This window comes from Centroberyx affinis, unplaced genomic scaffold, assembly GCF_046629955.1.
Source record: "Centroberyx affinis isolate AG114_WGS23_722 - 3 ecotype Tasmania unplaced genomic scaffold, CSIRO-AGI_Caff_v1 ptg002586l_1, whole genome shotgun sequence".
Classification (NCBI taxonomy): Eukaryota; Metazoa; Chordata; class Actinopteri; order Beryciformes; family Berycidae; genus Centroberyx; species Centroberyx affinis.
The window spans coordinates 20,484-26,906 of NW_027280791.1; positions in this window are offsets into that span (position 1 = coordinate 20,484).

The window sequence follows — 6,423 nt, forward strand, 5'->3', positions numbered from 1 at the left end:
TGATGTGGTATAGTAAATAAAATAGGTGGTTAAACTATTCGACCTCCTGTTTGGTGATCACCATAACTACCAATACCAACAAAAATCTATTAGGTATTTTAAGAAAAGCATTAATTTATGCTTTCTTTCTTAAAAGATTCTATCTTCATGTAGCAGTTTAGTATTATATACACTTTTAATTTATGTTAAAAAAAATTGTCAGTTTAAAAATGTAGGTAAACTCACCTTTATTACTTACAGAGTAATAAAGGTGAGTCATCTGAGTTGAATTGCCTTTATATGGGTTTACTCTCCATAAGCTACAGCCTAACTTACAAGTAGTAAATTGAAAAATGTCAGTAATAAATATTTTTTTCAAAAGTTTCAAAAACACCTTGTCACTCATATACTTAATGAGATTTGGGAAACATATGAATGTGTTTTACATAAAGCATGATATTTGCACATGTGTAACAGAATGAAAAAATAGTTTGTTCCAATCAAATTTAACAAGAATATTGTCTTTTTGGTAAAGTTTATCCGCTATAAAGACTGATAACATATTTTTCAACTGAAGACAGTTGTGTCTGGGAGAGTAGGTTGTATTGCATGGGTAGAATGTAGTTTTCTATCATTTGTGTGTGTGTGTGTGTGTGTGTGTGTGTGTGTGTGTGTGTGTGTGTGTGTGTGTGTGTGTGTGTGTGTGTGTGTGTGTGTGTGTGTGTGTGTGTGTAATGATTTGGCTCATGCCACTGCTGATTTTGGACAAGCGTCCCTCTGGTCAGGGGAAGCTCGGATTTTTTTCAGGAAATTGTCTGAATATGAGGGTCTCTCTCTCTCTCTCTCTCTCTCTCTCTCTCTCGCTCTCTCTCTCTCTCTCTCTCTCACACACACACACACACACACACACACTGATTTAACTGACCTAAACGATGTGAATCTGAGGGTCAGTGCATGATGAAATACTCTCTCTCTCTCTCTCGCACACACACACACACCACACACACATGTTACTGGATAATTGAATAATATCTTAATATTGATCCGTACTAAACACCTCCATACCTTACATTCAAATTTTACACACTAACCTAGTTGACACCCTTAGGCCATTTGACTGAAACATAAACTGTCTTATTTTCAGAGCCTGATACTGGGCTGACAGCTGTACAGTTGCTTTTATTTTACATATTTTAAACCAATATTGCTATTAACTTCAAATTATCAGGCTGCCTGTCTTTATGCAAAGTTATCGATAATTGCCTATATAGCCTCCATTAAGAACAAAAAATCATACCAGGCGCAATTTCAAAATAAGTTGGAGAAGTGCTCCTGAGAGCAAGATTAGCCTAGTCCATACTGACCTGTCAGTGTTAATAATCTATCCATGGACACGTTGCGCTTTATTTTATTTTATTTTTTTCCTGCAATATTGAAATCTTGTCCAAAGAGCTTTACTGAGTAGACTACTAATAATGCCTACTGGGCCTTCTCAGCTCCCTGGGCTTTGTGAGGGGGAGAAAAAAAAAAAAACGAAAACAATGTGCTGTATTTTATTTATTTGCTCGATTGAGCACGTGTGTTAAATATATATCTAGATATGTTTTGTAAAAATGTGTGTCGCCTTTGAATAAACTTTGGCATCTCTATCGTTTTGGAACATCGAGTAAAACATGTCTTTCGAGGGGGATGTATGTAAAAAGATGACTCCACACAACAAACAAACAGCATTGAAAAAAAAAACAAATAAAATAAATAAATAATACTGTTAAAAAAAAAAAAAAGAAAAAAAAAAAAGCGCTGCTGTGGAGCTGGTGGTGCACCCCGGACCAGTCAGGGATGCAAATGATGCACCTTAAAGCCATCAGGTACTGGAGTTGACAGAAAATAATGAGAACCCGCTGAATCTTTTATAAGGTTAACACTCACATTTCCCAGTCAGCTGTCACACAAGAAAGAATTTAGCACATGCATGCGGGCGAAATAAACCTTCATCGTCTCATTAATGCTGACAGGGCCCTGGACCGGCAGCTCCCAGCGCCAGCGCCGCCACCACCTCGTTTTGTGTCGGTAATTTGCAGCGGAGACAGACCCCCTCTCCTCCTCTCTCTCCGGGAGAAAGAGAGGAGCGGAGAGGAGAGGAGAGGAGGAAGAGGAAGAGGAGAGGAGGGGAGGGAGAAATTACGAGGAGAGCAAGAGTGAGGGAAAGAGGGGAACGGTAGAAGGATCGTGGAGCGAGTGCAGAAGAAAAGAGGGAGGGAAGGTGGGCCTAGGGGGGAGGGTGGAAAGATGGCTAGCGCGCCAGGAGTCTGATTCTCCCCTAATTGGAAGCATTGGGCATTGTCAACGGAGGATTTTCAGCTGCTCACTGACAGGTAGAGCCGTCAGAATGATAGCCCACTTGTCAGCGCAAAAGACCAATAAAAACAAACCACTTTTGATTTAATTGGAGGCCTAACCATGGTGTGTGCGCGCGCGTGCGTGTGTGCATGTGTGTGTGTGTGTATATGTGTGTGTTGCCTGCAGGGCTAGGGGGGCATTTGTGTCTGTGTGTGTGTGTGTGTGTGTGTGAAGGAAATCATCACTCTAGCCATCAATGTGCTCACCCTCCCTCCATCTTTTTGCCATCACTCCTCCTCCTCCTCTCTCTCTCTCTCTCTCTCATCCGCGCGCGGCTCAGAGAGAGCGAGCGGTCACCGGCCGCCCGTGGTGAGAGGGTTTCAGGAGAGGCAGGTTTTGATTCTCTCCCAGGAGGGCTCCCTGGGCAGCTCCATCAGAGCAAAAACCTGGATCCAGTTTTCTTCTTCTTCTTCTTGCTTCTTCCTCTTCTTCTTCTTCTTTCCTCCATCAACAGAGGTGTTAGGGAAGGGGGTTCTTGCCACAGAGGCCAGTCTTTCTAAACAGGATGAGCAGCGCTTGACATTTTTCGTACACTTCTGTCAGCACTATTACGATCGGAGCTCATATAACACCGCCGGGGAAAAAAAACAGTGAATCACAAAACTTTTTTACTTTCCACCAGAGCAAATGTCACAGTGAGGTGAATGTATGCGCTGGTGTGTCTGGTTTGTGTCCACACAGGAGTTTTGGGTTTGTTAAAGCTGTGTCTGGAGAGTCTTGGTGAATAGGGGAATAATTTATGCTAAGGTATGTGACCAAATTAAAAAATAATAATACAAAAAAAATAAAAAATCAGATACACTTCTAGGAAAGGATTTCGGTGGGTTTGAGTTTACCTGGCAGTGTTTAATGGTTCTGGTCCAATGAAGCTCAGTGACTGGTTTGGATTTCCACTGGACCACCTACACTAAATTAAATGTTGGTATGCATGATGCTGTAAGGTGCTTTGGATAAAAATGTCCATTCTGAGTTATCTTCATCCCTTGATGCATTGCTCCCCTGATAGGAAAAGTGTCTTCATTTCCCACCGGTCAATAACGGCTTTCAAACTTATTTTCTTGTTTTTTATGTCTGTATCCTGTTGTTTAATCTACTGTATGTAAAGTACTTAATGCCCTAAGTTATTTTATTGTCATTATTATACAGCACCATTGGTCACTCAATGGTTTCAACAAGGGTGTCCATCATGATGTCAGCCTCATTCCAAGCCTTTTTCGTTAACCTAATGTCATATTTGACCATTTATGGGAGATGCTGAAACAACGTTTGTGATTGCAATTTTCCGCTGCCATCCTAAACTGGAGAGTTCGAATGATCAGTTTAAATCGGTGCTGATAATAGTGAACTCTGCATGTTTTCAGTATGTTTCTGCTCCAGTGTCCCCAGGGCAAATTCCTGTACATTTAGTAGCCTACATGATGATTAAAATGATTCTAGTTAGTCTTAACTTTCAGGAGATGAGACCAAAACTGTGGCAATAAAATACCACACAAAAACATACAAAAAGCCCACATCATTGAGGGCTGTAATTAGGACGGTGTTTCAGTTAATTTGTTGATACATGTATCGGTATGCTCTCCCGACTAATGTGTGTATCTCATAATTGCAGGTCCACACATGCATCTGAATACACCCCCCCCCCCCCCCCCCTTCCCCTCTCACACTGTGTCCTCCTGCACTGTTGGCCTAGTGTGCATGCCCCTTGCAGCCAGTGTTTTATTATTCTTGACAGAGTTCAATGAACACATCTGGTCAGAGGATAAGAGGGGATGGAGGGACGGTGCCAAGAGGGGGAGAGGTGAGAGAGGAGGGTGCAGAGGGGCCAATGGAGAAGGGTGTGGGGAGGCGGAGGACGAGGACCTACGACCATCCATCATTACAGGCCCTCATGAGGAATGCCAGCTCCTTCAAACTAGGGCTGACCCTACTTTCCCTGCCCTTTGACTCCTTAGGCCTAAACCACGCAGTCCATTAGAGAGCCATCATGAGTGAGACGGGGTAGATTTTTTAATTTATGTTGACATTTCGTTTTTTTTTTTTTGCAGTAGATAAAAAACAACATACTTTTTTGTTGTTTTATTTGATAACGTAACGCTAAACGGTGCAGCGTATTTCATTTCTGCAACAGCCAAACCGATGCTAGATACAGTTTTCTTCATGCAAGGTGTCAGAGTTCAATGTTAACCTGTCATGTAGACCCCCCTGAGTGATGGGGTATCGGTGGGCTCACATTGGGCGGGGGGTCCCCTGCAGCTGCCACAGGGAGACGCACACAAGCTGGTGGACAGCGTCAAGACTTCCCCTCCAGCTCTCCTGCCCCCCGGGGGGCAGAGAGCCAGGGTTTGCCCCCTACCCTCTACCCTGCCAGGGGAGACAGAGGCAGGCCGGGCCCTTGGCCCTTTCCCTCCATGTGGGGGGTGGGGGCCGCGGAGGCCGCTCTCATGTCCATGAATCACAGCATACGTGTCACTCAGGACACACACACACACACACACATGCACACACACAACCAACCAAAGCATAACATGCAAGACTAATTACAGCAATGTTCGACTAGCTGCGTGACAAGATGCTGTGGAAAACTCATTATGTTTTTTATAATGGTGTCCTTCTCCAGTAGATGGATGGCCTTGGCCTCCAAGTTAAAGCTAGATGTGTAATCACCAGAATCTCCCTGAACCCTGATTATTTACTCCATGTGCTGAATTCTAAATTCTAAATTCTAAATTCTATTTCTAGTTCTAGAGCGCAGAACTATTTGTAGTTCTGTGTTCTAATTACACATTCTTATCTCCTACACCTGATTGAGCAGCTGCTACTGAACAAATCACACACATCTAGCTTTGTGAGACACACACACACACACACATACACACACACACGTACTGCATGCTCCACTGCATGGCAGGGGGCTCCAGCATTCAGCCCTGGCCTTAAACTCCCTGCCTCCTAATTTGGCCAATATGCAGGTAATATGTGGGGTCGCAACATCTCAATTATCACACCTCCTGTCAGTGGTTCCGCTGGGCTCCCAATCCTCCACTCACCACTGCCTTCCCCTCCAACATGCCTTCACCCCCCGCCCTCGCCCCTCCCGCCGTGACTTTTATTGCTTCATTAGTATGCTCCACATGCCTCGGTGCACACCCACGCTCCGCAAGCCCTCAAACCGTAACAACTTTTGGCAGATCGGTGCATGATGAGGGGATGATGAGGGACTCTCATCTAAAAGCCCACCTACCTGGCGCAATGGCCCGTTTTTTTGTCCACGTCTGCACCCAACCTCACGATAGAGAACGTGGAAACAGTTCGGGCAGACCGGCGTAAATGTTTTCCCATTTTACGCCCGGGGTATCACACCTGAAAACCCATAAGCAGACGAGCTAGATGAGACAGCCTGCCACAGTTCACACCTGATATGGATCACTCATCATGGCTGGCTCTTTTTCATCCTACACTGATGTCTGATTTCTGTGCGCACAATACCTGTTGGGATGCACGCACTGGTACATTTGTTGTCAAAGCCATCCATCGTACAGCTAAGCAGGTATGTCCAAGGTATGTTGGGTGAGTGTGTGCTGCTGTGTGCACGTGCGCGCCTATGTTTGTGTGTGTGTGTGTGTGTGTGTGTGTTGGTGGAGGGGGTGTTCAGTGTGGAGAATAAGACCCCAGAAAATGCTCATTAGAGTTGACCTTGGCACTTGGAGCGGGCGTTTGATGGATCGGGTACAGGGCCAAACAAGCCCCTGGGGAGCCATGATCTTATCTCTTATTGTACACACACCTCCCTCCCACTGACCCCGTCCCCGCTCACTCACACTGCTCTGCTCTACACGCATCACAGGCAGAATAAATCTGTGTCTGACACCACACGAGAGAGAGAGAGAGAGAGAGAGAGAGAGAGAGAGAGAGAGAGAAGGGGGGGGAGGCCTGAGGGAGTAAGGAGAGAGAGAGAGAGAAGGGAGGGCAGACTTGAAGAGAGATGGAGAGAGATGGAGCCAGGAGAGGAGGAGGGAGGGAGGGAGGGAGGGAGGGGGGTGATGG